This window comes from Giraffa tippelskirchi, chromosome 5 (genome assembly GCF_054371585.1).
Source record: "Giraffa tippelskirchi isolate mGirTip1 chromosome 5, T2T-mGirTip1v1.2.pri, whole genome shotgun sequence".
Classification (NCBI taxonomy): Eukaryota; Metazoa; Chordata; class Mammalia; order Artiodactyla; family Giraffidae; genus Giraffa; species Giraffa tippelskirchi.
Genome location: NC_137279.1, coordinates 143,242,966 through 143,264,771, shown reverse-complemented (window position 1 = coordinate 143,264,771; position 21,806 = coordinate 143,242,966). Strand labels below are relative to the sequence as shown.

The following is a 21,806-nucleotide window of genomic DNA, read 5'->3' as shown; positions in this document are numbered from 1 at the left end:
AAGGCTATGGTTTTTCCAGTAGTCATGTATGGATGTGAACGTTGGACTATAAAGAAAGCTGAGTGCGAAAGAATTGATGCTTTTGAACTGTGGTGTTGGAGAAGACTCTTGAAAGTCCTTTGGAAAGCAGGGAGATTCAACCAGTCCATCCTAAAGGAAATCAGTCCTGATTATTCATTGGAAGGACTGATGTTGAAGCTGAAACGCCAATACTTTGGCCATCTGATGCGAAGAGCTGACTCATTTGAAAAGACCCTGATGCTGGGAAAGATTAAAGGCGGGAGGAGAAGGGGATGACAGAGGATGAGATGGCTGGATGCCATCACCAACTCGATGGAGATGAGTTTGTGTAAACTCCAGGAGTTGGTGATGGACAGGGAGGCCTGGCATGCTGCGATTCATGGGGTCGCAAAGAGTCAGAAACGACTGAGTGACTGAACTGAACTGAGCCACCGCAATCAGAGGGGAAAAATAAATTTAAAAAGTCCAAATTGGAAAAGAATTAAAACTGTTCCTGCTTGTAGAGGATATGACACTGCATATAGAAAGCCATCAAGATGCTACCCAAAAACTGCTAGAACTCATCAGTGAATTCAGTCAAGTTGCAGGATATAAAATTAATACACTGTTGCATTTCTATACACTCACCAAACAAAAAATCAGGAAAAGAACTGAAGAAACAATCCCAGGACTTCCCAGGTGATCGAGTGGTTAAGAATCCACTTGCCAAACCAAGGAACAAGACTTCAATCCCTGGTCTAGGAAGATCCCACTGGCCACGAAGCAACTAAGCACACACACCCTAGAGCCTGTGCTACCCAACAAGTGAAGCAACCACAATGAGAAGAAAGCCTGCACCCCACAACTGAAGAGTAGCCCCCACTTGTTGCAACTTGAGAAAGCCCACAAACAGCAATGATCATCCAGTGCAGCCAATAAATAAATATTCAAAAGAGAAACAATCCCATTTACCATCACACAAAAAAAGAATAAAATACCTAGGAATAAACCTACTTAATGAGATAAAGCGAAAGTCACTCAGTTGTGTCCAACTCTTTGCAACCCCAAGGACTATACAGTCCAATAGAATTCTCCAGGCTGGAATATTGGAGTGGGTAGCCTTTCCCTTCTCCAGGGGGTCTTCCCAACCCAGCGATCGAACCCAGGTCTCCTGCATTGCAGGCGGATTCTTTACCAGCTGAGCCACAAGGGAATCCCAATGAGACAAAAGACCTGTGCAGTAAGTTTCCTACATACAAATCTTCAAGTTGCAAACTTTCAAAGATGCGAATAGCGTTTGAATGTCCAATCATGTAAGATTGTTCACGTGTCTGGCATATACTGTCACATCTGTGCATCCTCTACAAGCGGCTGTGCTTTTCTGTACTTTACTGTATAGTACTGTATACAGTACATTAGTACAGTATCTTTTCAAGCCCAGGTTGTCTGGAAGCAAGCTTAAAAGCAGCAGTGATGTACCTGGTAATACTAAGAAGTAACAAGCAATTACAATAGAAAAAAAAAAGTGAAAATAGCTGAGTGGAGCAAAATGAAAAGATGGTAGATGGTCCCTCATTCTTTTTTCTTTTTTATAATTTTATTTATTCATGGTTGTGCTGGGTCTTCGTTGGTACATGAGGGTTTTCTCTAGTTGTGGAGAGTGAGGGTTAGTTTTTGTTGTGGGCCCTAGAGCACACAGATTTCAGTAGTTGTGGCACATGGGCTTAGTTGCTCCACAGCATGTGGAATCTTCCTGGACCAGGGATCGAACCCATGTCTTCTGCACTGGCCAGTGGATTCTTACCCACTGTGCCACCCGGGAAGGCCAAGGTCCCTCATTCTTATACTGTACTATACAGCCAACTGTGTTAGTTGGGAACTTTGTTGCACTTAATTGCTCTCAGAAGGGGACTCATCTGTATGTAGGGGACTTACTGCACTCTGAAAACTATAAGACATTGATGAAACAAATCAACACTGACACAAACATATGGGAATATATACCAAGTTCTTGGACTGGAAGAATCAACATTGTTAAAATGACTATATTACTCAAGGCCATCCACAGATGCAAAGCAATTCTTATCAAACTATTAATGGTATTTTTCACAGAACTAGAACAAAGAAATCTAATATTTGTATGTAGACATAAAAGACCCCGAAAGCCAAGGCAATCTTGGGAAAGAAAAACAGAGCTAGAAGAATCAGACTCCCCAACTTCAGTCTATAAAACTACAGTCATAAAAACAGTATAATACGAGCACAAAAACAGAAATACAGATCAATAGAACAGGACAGAAAGTCCAGAAAAAATCCCACACATCTATGGTCAATTAATATATGGCAAAGGAGGGAAGACTATACAATGAAGAAAAGACAGTCTCTTCAGTAAATGGTGTGAGAAAACTGGACAGCTACATGTAAATGAAAGAAATCAGAACATTGTTTAGGGATTTCCCTAATGGTCCAGTGGTTGAGAATCCGCCTGCTAATGCGGAGGACATGAGTTCGATTCCTGGTCTCTAAGTATTCCACAGGCTGTGGGGCAACTAAGTCCATGCATCACACTTATTGACCCCATGTACTCTAGAGCCTGTGCTCTGCAACAAGAGAAGCCACCACAATGAGAAACCTTCATACCGCAATGAAGAGTGGCCCCCACTCAACGCAATTGGAGAAAGCCCGTGACAAGCAACAAAGACCCAGCACAGCCACGAATAAAATAAATTTAAAAAAAATTTTTTTTAATTAACATTCTTTAAAAAATGTTTAAAGAATATTAACATTCTTTAACACCATACACAGAAAATAAACCCAAAATGGACTGAGGACCTAAACGTAAGACTGGATACTATACAACTCTTCAAGAAAAACATGGGTGGACCATTCTTTGACATAAATCAGAACAATTTTTCAAACCATCTCCCATAGTAATGGAAATACAAATAAAAATAAACAAATGGGATCTAATTAAACTCAAAAGTTTCTCCACACCAAAGAAAACCATAAACAAGATGAGAAGACAACCAACAGCGTAATAGAAAATATTTGGAAACCATGCAACTGACAAGGATTGATCTACAAAATTTACCAACAACTTATGTGGCTCAACAACAAAAAAACCAAACAACCAGGGGTTTTCCTGGTGGCTCAGTGGTAAAGAATCCACCTGCCAATGCAGGAGAACATGGGTTTGATCCCTGATTCAGGAAGATCCCACATGCTGCAAGCAACTAAGCCTACATACCACAATTACTGAGCCTGTACTCTAGAGCCTGGGAGCAGCAACTATGAGCCCATGTGCCACAGCTACTGAAGTCTGCAGGCCCTAGAGCCTGAGCCCTGCAATAAGCGAAGCCACTACGCTGAGAAGCCCAAGCACTGCAACCAGAGTGTAGCTCCTGTTGCCACAACTAAAGAAAAGCCCATGCAGCAATGAAGACCCAGCGCAGTCAAAACTAAACAAACAACCCGATCAAAAAATGAGCAGAAGACTTAAACAGACACTTCTCCAAAAAAGATATACAGATGATGAACAGGCTCATGAAAAGATGCTCAACATAGCTAATTATCAGAGAAACACAAATCAATACTACAATTATATATTACCTCATGCCAACCAGAATGGCCATAATAAAACAAACAAACAAAAAACCTATGAACAATAAATGCTGGAGAGGGTATGGAGAAAAGGGAACCGTCCTACACTGTTGATGCGAATATAAATTTTGGTATAGCCACTATGGAGATCAGTATGTTCAAAAACTAAAAAGAGAGCTACCATTTGACCCAGCAATTTCACCCCCGGGCATATACCAGGAGAAAACTGTAATTCAAAAAGATATATGCACCCCAATGTTCACTGAAGCACTATTTACAATAGCCAAGATATGTAAGATATACATATCTAAATGTCTACACTCTAAATGTCTACTGATGAATGGATAAGGAAAAAGTGGTACATATACACAATGAAATATTACTCAGCCATTAAAAAGAATGAAGTAATCCCATTTGCAGCAACATTGATGGACCTGGAAATTATCATACTATGTGAACTAAGTCAGAGAAAGACAAATATTATATACTATCGCTTATATGCAGAATCTAAAAAAAAGATACAAATGAACATTTATTTACAAAATAGAAAGAGACTCACAGATTTAGAGAACGAACTTCTTGATCTAGGGTAGATGGGCAGGAGAATAGAAGACCCAGGACAGTCAAAACTAAGCAAAAACCCAATCAAATAATAGGCAGAAAACCTAAACAGAATTTCTATTTAGACAATGTACATTGATATGTACATAGTTATATTTAAAATAGGTAACCAACAAGGACCTACTGTATAGCACAGGGAACTCTGTTCAATACTCTTTAATAACCTAAATAGAACTTGAAAAAGAACAGATACATGTATAACTGAATTACTTTGCTGTACACCTGAAACTAACATAACATTGTTAATCAAACTCACTCGACTGGGGAAAAAAAGGATCTATAATACTGAAGCACCAACTTGAAGCAAAGGTAATCATCCTAGTACTGAAAAATTATGAGCCCTAAATCACAATGCCAGTGACCAACTGGGATTTCATCTACACTTAATTGAGAACATTTAATACATCAAAATTGATATACATCATACACAGTCATTTATTTTTACATGATTTACAAGCATAATTAACAAGCTCCTGTGAGCTTTTCCACCCCATCTTTAAGATAGTTTTAAATTAATTAGCTAAACCTGGGACTCTGAACATGGCAGATAAAAATTACTATGTCCAGAAAACAAGGAGTAATAACTTCTTAAAACTAGAATCATCTATTTCTTAAGGAGCCTGCCAATTCAAGTTTCAGCTAGTTATTAAGATATTTGTTGTTTCTGTTGTTTAGTAGCTAAGTCATGCCCAACTCTTTTTGTGACTCCATGGACTGCCAGGTTCCTCTGTCCATGAGATTTCCCAGGCGAGAATATTGGAGTGGGCTGCTATTTCCTTCTCAAGGGGACCTCCTGACCGGGGATGGAACCCATGTCTCCTGCATTAGCCGATGGATTCTTTACCACTGAGCCACCACAGAAGTCCTTTAAGACATTAGAAAATCATATTGATAAGAATGTCTATTTTTATCATAACAAATCCATATAATTTGAGTTTTCATTTTTGTTGTGGTTATTCAAATGGTACTGCATATTACCTGAAGTCTTCCAGAAAACTGAAAAGATTTCAATCATTTCTTAGAATTAAAAAAAAATAATGGAAGATGTTCTCAAGGACGTACCTGTTTTCAGTAAATGAGCATTAACACAAATGAAGTCAGAAGGAAACTGTATCGCATCTTTTACACATATTACTTACTCTTCAAAATATATAGCCAAATAAAAATATGATCAGAGTGCAAAATACTACCACAAAAACACTTCTCACATGCTATTTGGACTGGCCTTTTCCCATGGACAGAGGAGCCTGGTAGGCTGCAGTCCATGGGGTCGCGAAGGGTCGGACACGACTGAGCGACTTCACTTTCACTTTAGAATTCTAGGCAGATTCCTGAGTAGCTCAAATGGAAAAGAGTCTGCCTGCAATGTGGGAGACCTGGGTTTGATCCCTGGAGAAGGGAATGGCAACCCACTCCAGCACTTTTGCCTGGAGAATTCCATGGGCAGAGGAGTCTGGCATGCTACAGACCGTGGGGTCCCAGAGTCGGACATGATTGCGCAACTTTCACTTTCACTTTTAGAATTCTATGCTGCCTGTCATCCAATGGCTTAATAACAATGTAAGAATCTTTTACTACCATTGTAGATTATAATGAAAGTCATGTCCGCCTCTTTGCGACCCCAGGGACTGTAACCTGCCAGGCTTCTCTGTACATGGAATTCTCCAGGCAATTCTACTAGAGTGAGTAGCTGTTCCCTCCTCCAGGGGATCTTCCCAACCTAGGGATCAAACCAGGTCTCCCACATTGCAGGCAAATTCTTTACCATCTGAACCACCAAGGAAGCCCGTAGTTTATAATCAGTTCAGTTCAGTTGCTCAGTAGTAGTTTATAATAGTTATGTTTAATAAGTATCAGAAAACATCTTGATAGATGCCAAATTACACATTAACACTCACTTTTAAGGGTCAAAAAAGAAAAAAAAAGGAAAATACATGCTGTAAGTGTAAAAGCTTTTCCCCTAAAAATAAATTTTTAATTTTTAATGAAATGTTTGAATTAAAAATCCAATCTGAAATTTGTTTTAATTTTATTTATTTATTTATGGCTGCACTGGGTCTTCATTGCTACACGCGGGCTTTCTCTAGTTGTGGCAAGCAGGGGCCACTCTTCATTGCAGTGCACTGGCTTCTCATTATGGTGGCTTCCCTTGTCACAGACCACGAGCGCTAGGGGCACGGGCTTCAGTAGTTGCACCATGCAGGCTCAGTAGTTGTTGGGCTTAGCTGCCCCTTGACATGTGTGATCTTACTAGACCAGGGAATAAACCATGTCCTCTGCATTGGCAGGCAGATTCTTAACCATTGAGCCACCAAGGATGTCCTGAAATTTCTCTTTTTTGAGTTCAATCATAAAAAAAAAAATTAGGAATCCCCTAGTGGTCTGGTGGTTACTACTCAGCATTTTCACAGCCGTGGGCTCAGGTTCAATCTCAGGTCAATAAATTAAGACCTTGCAAGTCACGCGTGGCCAAAAAAAAATTTAGTATTAAAATTTTTAGATGGGTTCTAAAACTACTCTGTGTATAGCAACAATTTCCAAATCTGGTTGATCATAAGAATGATTTGAAGAGCTTTTTTAAAAAGGTGGCCGGTGGGGGTGGGGGGAGGAGGAGATTTCTGAGATTCCACAGACTAAATCAGAATCTCTAGGGCAAGGCTAGGCATTCACATATTTTTAAAATATCATAAGTAATTCCAGTGTGCAGTGCTATTTGAGAACTGCATCAATCCTAAAAATAAAGATTCATTAAGAATTATCAATATTAAAAAAGAAACCACTATTCAAACTGAGATGAATAAAATAATTTAACAATTAAGCAGCAAGGACAATGTATAACTGCAATACAATTTTTAGAAGTTATTTATGAACTAGAGACTGTCATACTAAGTGAAGTAAGTCAGATACAGAAAGACAAGTATCATATGATATCCCTTATATAAATGTGGAATCTTAAAAAAACAAAAAAAATAGGGGCCTTCTCTGTTGGTCTACTGGCAAAGACTCTGAGCTTGTACTGCAGAGGGCCAGGGTTCAATCCCTGGTCAGGAAACTAGATTCCACATGCCACTAACTAAGACTTGGTGCAGCCGAATAAATAAATAAAAGGATACATATGAACTTACTTTTAAAACAGAAGTAGAGTTACAGATGTAGAAAACAAACTTACGGTTACCAGGAGATAAGGGAGGGAGGGTAAAAGTAGGAGACTGGGACTGACATATATATACTACTATATACAAAAGAGACAACTAATAAGGACTTGCTGTATAGCGTAGGAAACTCTGCTCAATACTCTAATGGCCTATATAAAGAATTTAAAGAGAGTAGATAAATGAATATATAACTAATTCATTTGCTGTACACCTGAAACTAACCCAACCTTACAAATCATTTATACACCAATTAAAGTTTTAAAATTATTTCTGAGCTCAATTAAGTCTTTACATATCAAGAAAGCAAATTTAGGCAGCGTCATGTACTAGAGTATTTCTAGTAAGCTCTATGAGAACAGACAATTCACCAATCCCTTATGTTCTACACCATTGCCTGGATCTCTGACCTTGCTGTTTGCTTTTGAATGCAAATATGCTTGAATTGAGGCTTACCACATCTCAAAACTTTTAATAAGCATTTGATAGTATCAGCCCTCAGGCTTTCCTGGTGGCTCAGTGGTAAATAATCTGCCTACCAATGCAAGAGACTGGATAGATCCCCTGGAGAAGAAAATGATTCCAGTATTCCTTCCCCCCGCCCCCCACCCCTGATTCCAGTATTCTTGCCTGGGAAATCCTATGGACAGAGGAGCCTGGCGAGCTACAGTCCAGGAGGGTCACAGACTATAGTCCATGGGTTCACAAAGAGCCAGACAGGACTTAGCAAATAAACAACAATAAGTATTAGCCCTCACTCTCTTTAAGCTTCAACATAATCTTATGCTTATGTTGTTTCTGGTTAAAAAAAAAAAAAATTAAAGAATATCTGTACTTATAGATCAGCTCCCTTCTCTATTTAAATTATACACACACACAATATTTTTTAAGATGGAAAATTTTCACCTACATGGCTCTGATTGAAAAAAATCCTAAAGGCAAAATTACAATCCTGTTAGAAAATATTAGCCTGTATATTAAAAACAGAAATAGCATTTATTTTTCTTAGCTAAGGGAAAAAAGAAAATTATCCATGCCAAGAAAATCAGTATTTTCAGAGTGTGCCCTTATATAAAGTATTTAAAGTATCTGACAATCTTTACTTTCATCACTTCTTTGGGTTATAGTTGGTACATTTTACCTTCATCAGTAAATGACTAAAACATCATCTAGCTGCTGTTAACTTACTGGTCCCTTATAACAGTATGCAGGAATAATGCTTAGATCTCTGAAGAAATGTGAGTGTAACTGATAGTTCTCTTAAATAGATGTTTGTTTTCACTTGATTTGGCTGAATTATACTTTCAAAGTCCTAACTATAGAATAAATGTGTGAAGACCAGGTCTTAAATAATGCAATAAATACCTTGATTTCATTTGAATCAAGAGAAAGAAAATTCCTTACTCACCACTGCTATCCCTCCTAGTTCCTTTTTTTTTGGGGGGGGGAGGTGGGTACTTGTTAAAAATGTAAATCCTGAGTCTAAGCTGTCTGTAATTTTTTTTTAACTTTATTTTTTGGCCACCCCATGCAGTATGCAGGATTCTAGTTCCCTGACCAGGGATCGAATCCATGTCCTCTGCATTAGGAGCTCAAAGTCTTAACCAATGGACCACCAGGGAAGCACTTGTCTGTTATTATTTTTTCTTAGTATATGTATGGGTGGGTAGAGATTAAGGAACCACAGTGGTTCATCTATAGCATTGCTCTTCAAATATGAGCAAGAGAGAATAGTGTAAAGAAACTTTTAAAAGGAGGAAATGACATAAAATTGTTTATTAGAATAAAATAAAGACACCCAGCCAAGAACCCTTCTCTTTGCTCCTGACCTCCTCCACTTCTTGCCATACTTTCTGACTCCACATAAACATATACCAAGAGTGCTATTCCTGATATACCAAAGAAGGTATAGCCTACATACTCAATGGCTTATTTCTATACTTAAGTCACACTAAAATTTTAAAAACTTATCTAGGACCTTTACACTTTACAATGCATTTTTAACATATTAAAATTTTCAAAGGGCTTTTAAGACCACAACTCAACAAATACAAAAGAAGCAGTTAAATCTGCAGCACTGACTCTGATTATAGTCTGCATGACACCCTTCTAAAAATACATAGCAAGCCCTACCAGAAAATTATAAATTCCCAAATTATAGGGAATTTGGGAATGACATGTACACTCTGCTAGACTTAAAATGGATAACCAAGAGAACCTACCATATAGCATAGGGAACTCTGCTCAACGTTATGTGGCAGCCTGGACAGGAGACGAGTTTGGGAGAGAATGGATACATGCATATATATGGTGGAGTCCCTTTGCGGTCTACCCAAAACTATCACAACATTGTTAATCAACTACACTCCAATATAAAATAAAAGGTTAAAAAAAAAAGTCTACATTGGAGAGGGTGTGGAGAAAAGGGAACCTTCCTACACAGTTGGCGGAAATGTAAATTGGTGCAGGCACTATGGAACACAACACGGAGGTTCCTCAGAAAACTAAAAGTGTATGACAATATGATCCAGCAATCTCACTCCTGGGCATATATTCAGACAAAACTAGAGATTCAGAAGATATATGCACCCCTTATGTTCATAGCAATAATCACAAGAGCCAAGACATGAAAATCTAAGTGTCCATCAACAGATGAATGGATAAAGATGTGATGTATACATTCAATGAAATATTACTTAGCCATAAAAAAAACCAAAATAATGCCATTCGCAGTAACATAGATGCAACTAGAGATCATCATACTAAGTGAAGTAATTCAGAAAGATAAAGACAAATACCATATGATATCACTTATATGTGGCATCTAAACTATGACACAAATGAACCTATCTATGAAACAGAAAGTCAGGAACATAGCAAATAGACTGGTGGCTGCCAAGTGGGAGGGAGGCGGGAAAAGGTAGGAGTGGGAGTTTGGATTACCAGATGCAAACTGGTATATATAGCATGGATAAATAACAAGATCTTACTGTATAGCCCAGGGAATTATATTTAATATCCTGTGACAAACCCTAACGAAAAAAACTATGAAAAAGAATGCATATGTGTGTGTGTGTGCACGCGTGTGTGTATGTATAATTCAGTTACCACTTTGCTGTACAGCTGTTACTGACACAACATTGTACTAGGTTGGTGCAAAAGTAATTGTGGCTTTTGCACTGTTGAAATATGCCATTTGATATTAGAATACATTATAAATAAATGTGGTTATGTTATACGTCATTTTAATGTGCATTTCTCGCTTTATTTTTTTGTAATGACATTACTTGGTGTTTACTTTTTATTTTGGACTAGGGAAGTTATGTTAGACAAAAAGCAAATTCAAATGATTTTCTTATTTGAGCTCAAAATGGGTTGTAAAGCAGCAGAGACAACTCATAACATCAACAACGCACTGGCCCAGGAACTGCTAACGAACACACAGTGCAGTGGTGGTTCAAGAAGTTTTGCAAAGGAGACAAGAGCTTTGAAGATAAGGAGTTTAGTGACCAACCTTCGGAAATTGACAACGACCAACTGAGAGCCATTACCGAAGCTGATCCTCTTACAGCTACATAAGTTGCCAAAGAATTTAACTTCAACCTTTCTATGGTTATTCAACATTTGAAGCAAATTGGAAAGGTGAAAAAACTCAGTAACTGAGTGCCTCATGAGCTAACCACAAATCAAAAAAATCATCATTTTGATTTCTCAATAGGATTGGGACGTGTGACAGAAAGTGGATTTTAAGTGACAACCAGCAATACCAGCTCAGAGACTGGACCAAGAAGCAGCTCCAAAGCACTTTTCAAAGTCAAACTTGCATCAAAAAAATAAAGTCATGGTCACTGTTTGGTGGTCTGCTGCTGATCTGATCCACTACAGCTTTCCGAGTCTCAGCAAAACCATTATATCTGAGAAGTATGCTCAGCAAATTAATGAGATGCACCGAAAACTGCAATGCCTGTAGCCAGCATTGGTCAACACAGAGGGCCCAATTCTCCACCACAACACTCGACCACACATTGCACAACCAACACTCGGGAAGTTGAATAAACTGGGCTACAAAGTTTTGCCTTATCTGCCATATTCACCTGACCTCTTGCCAATGACTACCACTTCTTCAAGCATCTCGACAACTGTTGCAGGGAAAACGCTTCCACAATCAGTAGGAGGCAGAAAAATACATTCCAAGAGTTCTTCGAATCCTGAGGCATGGATTTTTATGCTACAGGAATACACAAACTGATTTCTCATTGGCAAAAATGTGGTGACCGCAATGTTTTGATTAATAAAGATGTGTTTGAGCCTAGTTATGATTTAAAATTCACAGTCCAAAACCATAATTATGCTTGCACCAACCTAATATTTCAACTATACTTCAATAACATATAAATTAAAAAAAAAAACACACTAGAAGTTACCTAGAAGTTCCACAATAGGGAAGTAGGGTGGAATAGGTGAAGCACAGGAGATTTTTAGGGCAATAAAACTATTCCGTATGACACTGTACTGGTGAATTCATGACAATATGCATTTGTTAAAAGCCATAGAACTTTATAATAAAAAGAATGAGCCTTAAAAAAAAAGGATGAGCCTTAACATATGGAAATTTTTTTTTTTAATTTAGGTCAGGAATGCAAAATATGACAAAAGGATCTAGCGATATTACCAATATTTGAATAACCTCACAGAAGGAAGTAGAAGACTAAGGTCCTGGCCAATGTAATTTTGGAAATGAGTGGTATTTGTAAAACAAAAAGGACTTACAGGTAAGAACTACAGTTTAGTTGATTATTTCCCATGGAGATATGGGTTAACAATTCTGATACTACAATGCAACCGAAAAATTAACTGAATGGTAAATGGAGAGTCAGGTTTATCACTGCTGGGCATTTACAAAAAAGGAAGGGAAAGTGACTAACATGATCCATGTGGTAATATACAAGCAGCAAACCTCAGATATTTTGGGTTCAGTTCCAGACCACTGCAATAAAGAAAGTATCACAAGAGAGTCAAACAGATTCTTTTGGTTTCCCAGTGTTTTGTAAAAGTTATATGTAGTCTATGAAGTATGCAACAGCACTGCACCTGAAAACAAAACAAAACAGCAATATCTGACAAGCACAATAAAACGAAGGATGCCTGTTTTGAATTAAAGGCAGAGTCAAAATATGAATTCGTGTTTAGTTTGGTATAAAGATGATTACATACAGACTTATAGATACGTATATAGATACATAGGTTAGTATACACAGTTATTTTTCATGCTCTGACAACTAAATAATAGCAATAGCAACTCTAGTATCAGTGAGCACTCACAGCACCCAAATACTGGTTTCTAATACCATTTGCCAATCAAGGAAACCGAGGTTCCTTACAGAGAAGGCTGATTCTAGGACTAGGGCAGGAAGTATACAAGTTGAGTATGGAGTATTTTGAAGTGCCATAAAGTCAGAAAGTGCTAAAATATCGAACAAATACAAACAACAAAAACACATCACCTTAATGGGACATAGAGGCCAACAGAAAGGTTCCCAATGGCCAAAGCTAAAACAAGTCAAGCAATAAAATGATGTATTACAAAATTATACTCCATGGCATAAAAATAAATATTTATGAGTCCATACTGGTACAAGTAAATGACTGATTAAAAAAGTGAAAGAAAAGAGAAAAAAAGAATCTCCAATACAGAAGAATTTAAAATAATTTATACAGATAAGCTGCCCTCTTTTTAAGCGTGGGCTGTGCAGATTTCTTTCTAAACAATATAATATGGAGAGTAGGGATAGAAGAGTAACTTTACAACAAGAAACCTGACAAATACCACCTCAGCCAACTGATCAAGGTCAACATCAACAGTAATAAATCACATTAACACTATATTCCTTGATATGACATGACAAAAATGGCATTTTACTTCTGTGGTCTCCCTCCTCCAAACCCACAACCCCAGTCTAATCATAAGAAAAAATATCAGACAAATCACAATACAGAGGCACTTACTATATATAGGTTAATACATAATCAGCCTCCTTCAAAATTGTCCAAGTCATCAACAAGACAAGTCTGAGAGACTTGAATACTACAACCAAGAGAGACATGAATACTAAAAAAAAATGTGGCATACTAATTGGATTCCCATGTGGCTCAGTGGTAAAGAATCCACCTGCCAACTCAGGAGATACAAGAGACGCAGGTTCAATCTCTGCGTCAAGGAAGATCCCTTGGAGGAGGAAATGGCAGCCCACTCCAGTATTCTTGCTAGGAAAATCCCACGGACAGAGGAGCCTGGCAGGCTACAGCCTGTGGGGTTGCAAATAGTCAGATACAAAATGAGCATGCACTCAATAAAAAGCTACCAATTTACAAATTATAACAAATACACTACTGTAAGATATTAACAGAGGAAATAGAGCAGGACATAGGAATTCTCTGTACTTCTTTTCTATAAATCTAAAACTGTACTAAAAAATAAAGTCCATTTAAAAAACTTTGGAGAATTTTATAATTTCTTCATTAGAGTGATAAAATTTTACTAGCAAACCCTCAGGACCGTTATGCAGACCAAAAACAATAATTATAGTAATAATTTTAAACTTTTATAAGAAATTAAGAGTAGAAAATGCCTGCCCCAAGAGTCAGGAAACATGGAACAAGTCACAACTCTTATCACTCATTTTTGTAACCTTGAATATGATTCACCTTTTTACATTTATAAATTGAGAGGGACAAAACAGACTCTTGAAACCATTATCATTACATCAACTGTAAATTGTCAGAATAAATCTCTTTAGCCAATAGGTCATAATATCAATAACAAAGAATTTTGATGTCCCTCAAGAGAAAAATAAAAGCCAGGTTTAATCAAATGGATGATTAGCATATTATGCTAATGACTCTCATCATGTTGAATCTTAGATCTACTCTAGTCATTTATTAAATAATTTACTGAATACTGTATCATTATCCTAAAGTAGCAAAGAAGTAAAAACAAGGATGACTGGATGTAAAAATCAGATGTGAGTAGTGTTGACAGCAAAGAGTAATAAAATGAGGAGAAAAAAATAAAACAAAACAGGAGAGTCCAGGGTGTGCCTAACTAGCTTATGTAAGTTCCAAATTCCTCACAATATTTGTATTTATCTACTTTAATATCAATAACTAGGGACTTCAGGGACTTCCTTGGCGGTCCAGTGGTTAAGACTATGCACTTTCACTGCAGGGGGTGTGGGTTCAATCCCTTCTCAGAGAGCTAAGATCCCACATGCTGTGGGGGTGTAGCCAAAAAGTTAAAAAACAAACAAACAAAAAAACTATAACTCATAGCTTCAGAATCTAATCATGGCCAAGGGAATAGATGTTATAATCCACTTGTAATATTATAGAAGCAAGCAAATGTAAAAACATTCGTTCTTCAGAGAAGCTTTAATGAATGGGGCAGCAGGAATAACTGTACAGCATGGCGCCAATACTAGAGGCATCCACAGCCATCAGTCTCCACAATGGTGTAGCCCCCGTTGCTCCCTCTTCTCTCCCTTTGCTTTCACAGCTGATGATCAGCAGACCAAATAATTCAAGGAAGCCTTCTTTCTATCTAACAAAAAAAAAAAAATGGCAGTATCACCATCACAGTAAATGAACTTAGGATAGTCAGAAAGGTTGTTCAAAATTAAACAGATGCAAAACTACAGAATATAATCAAGAAAGAGGATGGTCTTTAAACAGTATGACTTCTCAGAAGTTTTTACTATGACTAGAAAATGAGACAGCAAGTGGAGGAGGGGATTCCATAAAATATTATGAATCTTTAAGAGAAGATGGTGATGATTAAATAACTGCAGAGAAACTACATCACGTACAACAAACCTGGTCCCACCTTCAAAGAAACTCACAATCTAGGGAAGAAGATGGTGTTAAATGAAGCATACACAAAATGGCTATTGTTTTTCTGAAATTCTTCAGAGCCAAGTTCATTAGTCACATTAGGTTCAGGTTAGTGAGGAAATGAAAGAAGGTCAGTTTCATTACTTATAATTTCATTTCTGACACAAAGAATATTTATTTCTCCATGTGGTATTTCTGTACCAAACTTGATTAAGAAACCAAGTCAAAATCAAATAAGCTTCAAAAACAATTCCCACGGAGGATACTCTGTAAGCTCTTATAAAAGCTGAACTCCAAAAACATTTTCCATATGATGCCTGAGTCCAGTAAAGTGAGGCACTGCTACATATATAAAGTGAAAGATGTTCTATTTGTTTTCACTTTTTTCATAAGACTCAGCAAATCACTACTAGTACTACCTTAGTCACGTTACCTAATATAACCACTGCATGATTCCTGTACATCAAATGCCTCTTCAAATTAACTAATATTTTTAATTACATATTAAAAAGGAAATAACTGCAACATGAAGCCTTCTCAAAGGTTTTTAATGTCTACATCCATTATACATTCCTGAGTTCTATTTACCTTACTAACAATTTTCTCTTAAAGAATTCTCTAATTGGCCAAGCATGCTTATTATCCCTGCCTTTGAAGAAATCATTATTCCTCTCCCCCAAATCGCTGGTTTTTCTCTAAATACCCAGCTTACTATCATTAATATTACTGGCTTTAGTTTCCCAGTATGAAGAAAATTTACAAGTCTCTAATTCTTAAGATGGACCTCCCTGGTGGCTCAGACGGTGAAGTGTCTGCCTACAGTGCAGGAGACCCGGGTTCGATCCCTGGGTTGGGAAGATCCTCTGGAGAAGGCAATGGCAACCCACACCAATTCCTAAGACACTTTTTGATGTTCTTAAGAATGATAGTAATAAAAATGTCAGTCTAATTGTAACGGATCACGACAATTTGGCTAAAAGTAACCCAATTTGCTTTCACTGTAAAGTGAATGTCAGCTGAGGCCAACAGTTTCTCTAAACATATATTAGGATTCTATAACCCTGATTTAAAAGATAATCTAATATTCTTTTAAAAATCCCCCAATCAATCTAGAGGGGTGGGATGGGGTGGGAGATGGGGGGGAGGTTCAAAAGGGAAGGGGTATATGTATACCTATGGCTGATTCATGTTGAGGTTTGACAGAAAACAACAAAATTCTGTAAAGCAATTATTCTTTAATAAAAAAATTTTTTTAAATCCCCCATTAAGTAAAAAAAATAATTGACTTTTCCTTGTTAAAAACAATGATTTTCATATTTTTTGTACCAACCACCTCTTCTTGTGGGCACATGCTTCCAATATATGTAGAATTACTTATAAATTATATGTTTTACCATATTTATTATATAAACACAAACAAAGAACCCTAGGGGGGAAAAAACCATATAAATAGCATTTTCTTCCTATCTCCCAAGAGTTAATCTCAAGCATCCTCTGGTGTGCATATACCTCATCCACACTTTATTTTTTGGCATTCTTTTTTACATTAAAATTCACATAATAAAGATTCACATTTTAACCATTTTAATCATTCGATCAAGCGGCATTTAGTACATTCACAATGTTGTGCAATCATCAGCTGCTAGCAACCATTAATCTGCTTTTTATCTCTATGAATTTACTTATTCTAGATATTTCACATCAATAAAATCATACAATATGTGATCTGTTGTGTCTGGCTTCTTTCACTTAGAATAATGTTTCCAAAATTCATCTCTATGTTTTAACACATAAAAGTACTTCATTCCTTTTTACAGATGAGCAGTATTTCATTGTATTGATAAAACTAATTTTTTTATCCATTCATCACTTTATGGACATCTGAGTTATATCTACCTTCTTCCTACAGTGAACAGTGCTGTCATGAACATCTGTGTAAGTTTTTTATTTGAACACCTGTTCTTAAGAATTCTTTTCAGTATATATTTAAAAATTGAACTGCTGGATCATATGGTAATTTTATGTTTAACATATCAACAAACTGCCACACAGATTGCTACAGCAGTGCATCATTTTATTCTACATTTCCACTAGCAATGTAGGAGGGTTCCCATAACCCATTTTATAGGTACTTAAACAATCAAGAATACAATTTGACCCCAAACACCAAATGGTCTATAATGAGCATGTTTTGACTGCCTATATAGCCCACCAACCTCTTTTCTAAAACATATCCTTGCACAAAGAAAATGCCAACACAGACTGCCTCCAGCTCCACCCCACAGCCCCCCACAGTAATTCCACCCCTGACTACTGAAAATTTTGCCAGGGACAGAAACCTAACTCAGGAGAGTCCATCTACTGAAGAGTCAACACAATGGGAAGTCACTGCCATTTGCAAAATAAAATTATGGGGGAAAGAAGGCAAAATTGTACCCCCAAAAAATCATTCATAAAGAGAAAAATCCATAGTGTGTACTGCACAAAGAGAAGCAGAGGTAAGAGAGTATAATATCGAACACTGACAGTTATAATCCCATGAGGCATGGTTAGACTTTATGTTCTTGCCCCAGATATTTATAAGACTGTCTACTATTTATTCAAAATAAACTCATTTTTGTTTGACATACTTTGAATGGATTTCTAATTCCTGAAGCCAACAAGGTTTTTCTAAAACAAGCTCTGATTACCTTGACTTTATTTTCCTCTGTAGTTTTAAATAACTTAGAGGTTTCTTACTAATTATGGATTTTAATACTTTGTATTCAAATTATTAAACTCAAAGTATTCAATACTTTGATTCAATTTGTATCAAATTGAATACCTTTTGAAGAACTGTACAAAGGCTTTCATAGGACATTTTTAAAAGAATGTGTCATTCTTTTTAATTCATAATTTTATAGCCTTCCAAACAATGTTTTTCCTCCCTCTCTAAAGACTCCAGGTTTCTTGTGGTAGTAAACTTGAAGATATTTCAGCCTGTTCTTAGTACCTGTTTTCCTAAATCCAAAGAATTCTTGAGTTTTCCCTCTTAAATAGGAAGCTGAATGCAGTTGTATTGTGGGCAATATTATAAAAGTTGCTCGATCACCTAGGAAATTACCCATTATAAGAAATAATCCACTGTAACCATCTAAAAAGTTTGAATTCTATTCGGGAATTGTAAATACATTGAAGTTTCAAATAACTGAGACAAGCTAGAATTTCAGATTCTTAATAGGCAACATACCTCAAATATAAGCAAACTGCCTATCTGTTAAGATATCAGATCATTTCACAATAACTTCAAAGGCACAGGACATGTCTTGTCATATTTATTTCTAGTATCGACTCAAAATTATTAGTTTGTACAGAGAAAGTTGGATAATACCCTCTGATAAACATCTTCAAATAATAAGACAGAAACACATAGACCAGGACACACATTTTCTTTCAAGTCATTCAATTCAATAGACAACCCCAACCAAATTCTCATCATTCCATATGCTTTTTAAAGCCTACTGGCAAAACTCTAGATTGTAAAAATACATCTGAAGCCATATAAAACATTCTGATCATACCAAACTTGTAGGTCTGTTTTATAATACAATGACTTCCTATCTTTCGGTCTGGTGTTAAAAACTGAACTTACTTTTTTACATGGACATGTAGAAACATTATTTAAACCAGGCACTTTGATCAACCATTCCTGATAACTCCCCACACCCTGCCATTATCTTTGCCCAATTCCTAAGTTTAGTGAACTATGTGAATGACTATGTAGGTTATTCATTTTTTCTTTTGAAAATTTAAAGTTTAGATTTAAGTAAAAACAGGGAAATCATCACTAGTATTAACTTCATAAATTCAGAATCTTCAAAGCCAAACTAATGGTATAAAAAAATTTGTATGAAAAGCATGCCAAATTTTTCTCTGACATTTTCAAACCAGATAGCCTTGAAATTTCAGTGATACCTCAACCAACGAGAAAACCGTGGATCCCTCAAAGAACATGAGGTTTACTGTATGGTACATATTTACAGGAAATAATTTCCTATGAGAGTTCACAAGGAGTAATTAATCAGTCATGGGAAGACAGGAAAGATTTCACAGAGAATATGACATCTAAAACTGAGACAACCTTCTCCCTTTGCAGACAGAGGAAAGAAGGTAACCAGGAAAATGGGAGTAATAGTGGACTACAGCAGCCATTAGGCAAAGAAGACAGTGACATTCATTTAAGAAAGTGACCATTAATAACAAAGAAATAAAGCTGACTCAACACTGGTGGGAGAGAAAAGTATGGTGAAGAATAACTGAAGAAAAATGTGAGTACATTTTCCATACTAAATGAAAGACCCTACCAACTAAGTCAAAAGATGGTGCTGAACATTGAGTATGTGTGAGGAAGCAATGGTTAAATTTAACTTCAGACATGTTCCACTGAGTTATTGTGAAAAGTGCAAATGGCATCTTATAAATGGTCCAAAGTTCAAGAATAATCTGACTGGAGATACAAATTTGGAAATCTATCGATATATAGATGGTGATTTCACAGCAATGAGAATGCTCAGAAAGCATGCAAAATAAGAAGTAAACTACTAAAGCCTGAGCAGGGCCAAAAGTAAGGAGAAGGGCAGAAAAAGAGAATTCAAAATCATACACACACACACACACACACACACACACACATATATGACAGATATATGTGAAACAATAACTAGAATTACAGAAATCAAAACATGTCAATTTTATAGATGAGAAAACTGACCACTATAGAAGTTAAAGACATCTACCCAGTTCCATACTACCAGTTTAAAATGGTAATGGAAGGGGATTGGAGCACTCCTCAGATCGAGTTTAACCTCTCCAAATACTTTACAAATAAAAAAAGCTTTAGATACTGAGATTTTAAAACTAAATGACTTAACATTTTTAAAACAAAAACACTGGGAATTCCCTGGCAGTCACATGGTTAAGCCTCCTCGTTTTCAGATCTCACATGCTATGAAGCACAGTCAAAAATAATATAAAATAAAAAATAATTAAAAATAAAAATACAAATATCACCTGTCTGGTAGCTTTAAAAAAAAAACTCTAGTAATGACAGAAAATATTATATTTGCTGACTTTAACCTGACTCTTCACATTCATTTATGTTTTGAAGTTTATTAAGAAGACACTTTAGGTTCTGATTTCAATCTTTTTTCACTCACACTTCCTACCCTCATTGCCAATAAGCTACTAGGATGACTCTTTCCCCCTAACTAAAGTTTAAACATAGCAAAATAATTTATGCTCTGATACATTCTGAGACTTATTATCTTTGAGACCCCATGGACTGTAGCCCTCCAGGCTCCTCTGTCCATGGGATTTCCCAGGCAAGAATACTGGAGTGAGTTGCCATTGCCTTCTCCAGGGGATCTTCCTGAACCAGGGATAGAACCCTAGTCTTCCGAATTGCAGGTGGATTCTTTAATGTCTGAGCCACCAGGGAAACCCTGGTTTTCTGAAAATATAATACAAAAAGTTTGGTCCAGCAAAAAAATCTGAAATTCTAAGAAAAATAGTTAACTAAAATCCAGATACATTACATTATTCCTTAATCATTTACAGTTAGCATTCTAAACCTAGTAAACAATGTCTCACGTGTTCTTGGATGTCACTTTCTCTTCTACCCATTCTCCTGAGCTATATCTGAACCAGGAACCCACTTTTTTACTTCTGCTTCAACCATAACAACACCTCATCAACACAATTGAAACACTGTCAAGTTTCTTTTACCTTCCTTCTTCAAATTGTTATTATTCCAATTTCTCTCACATAAGCTTCTTAGAAAAAGTTACTTAAACTAATTAATCATATAGCTAAAAACTAGCCTTCAATGTCAAAGGAGCATCAACAAAAAGTAATTTTCAGGGACTTGTCCAGTGGTTAAGAATCTGCCTTGCAATGCAGGGGACATGGGTTTGATCCCTGGTCAGAGAACTAAGATCCCACATGCCACACGGCAACTAAGCCCACATGTCAGAAGATCCTGTGTGCCACAACTAAGACCCAATATTCCCAAATAAATACATAAATAAATTTTTAATTTCTAAATGGTGAAACTGTAGGCTTGGGGTGAGTGTCGTAAGAAGAAAAGATACCTAATGTATGTGCTGTGCTCTGCTTAGTCGCTCAGTCATGTCTCTTTGTGACCCCATGGACTGTAGCCCTCCAGGATCCTCTGTCCATGGAATTCTCCTGGCAAGAATACTGGAGTGGGTTGCCATTTCCTTCTCCGGGGGATCTTCCCAACCCAGGGATCAAACCCAGGTCTCCTGCACTGCAGGCGGATTCTTTACCATCTGAGCCACTAGGGAAGGACCTAATGTGCATTAAAATTAAATCAGAGACTTTCACTTCCAGTCAGAACAAAGTAGCTAACACTGAATACCCTTCTGCTATACATAACTAGAAAACTGGAGTAAATATAGAAATAATTAGACAATGGGTAATAGGCAGTGCAGAATCATGACCTGTGAGAGAGGGCTAAAGCCCTAAGATCACACTCACTTTCTACAT

General features: G+C 36.8%; 1 protein-coding gene and 2 long non-coding RNA genes across 34 annotated transcripts in view; 1 reads left to right on the top strand and 2 right to left on the bottom strand.

Moving 5' to 3' along the window:
- ZZZ3 (zinc finger ZZ-type containing 3) overlaps positions 1–21,806 on the bottom strand; it is a 122,596-nt gene that overhangs the window by 29,664 nt on the left and 71,126 nt on the right. The window lies entirely within an intron of this gene.
- On the top strand, positions 1,577–8,796 carry LOC145506662 (uncharacterized). Its single transcript, XR_014054140.1, has 2 exons — positions 1,577–2,651; positions 6,341–8,796. It is a non-coding gene; the product is annotated as an uncharacterized LOC145506662 (long non-coding RNA).
- Positions 12,103–20,860, bottom strand: LOC145506661 (uncharacterized). The gene is made up of 2 exons (XR_014054139.1): positions 20,740–20,860; positions 12,103–16,048 (listed from the first exon to the last, which is right to left on the bottom strand). It is a non-coding gene; the product is annotated as an uncharacterized LOC145506661 (long non-coding RNA).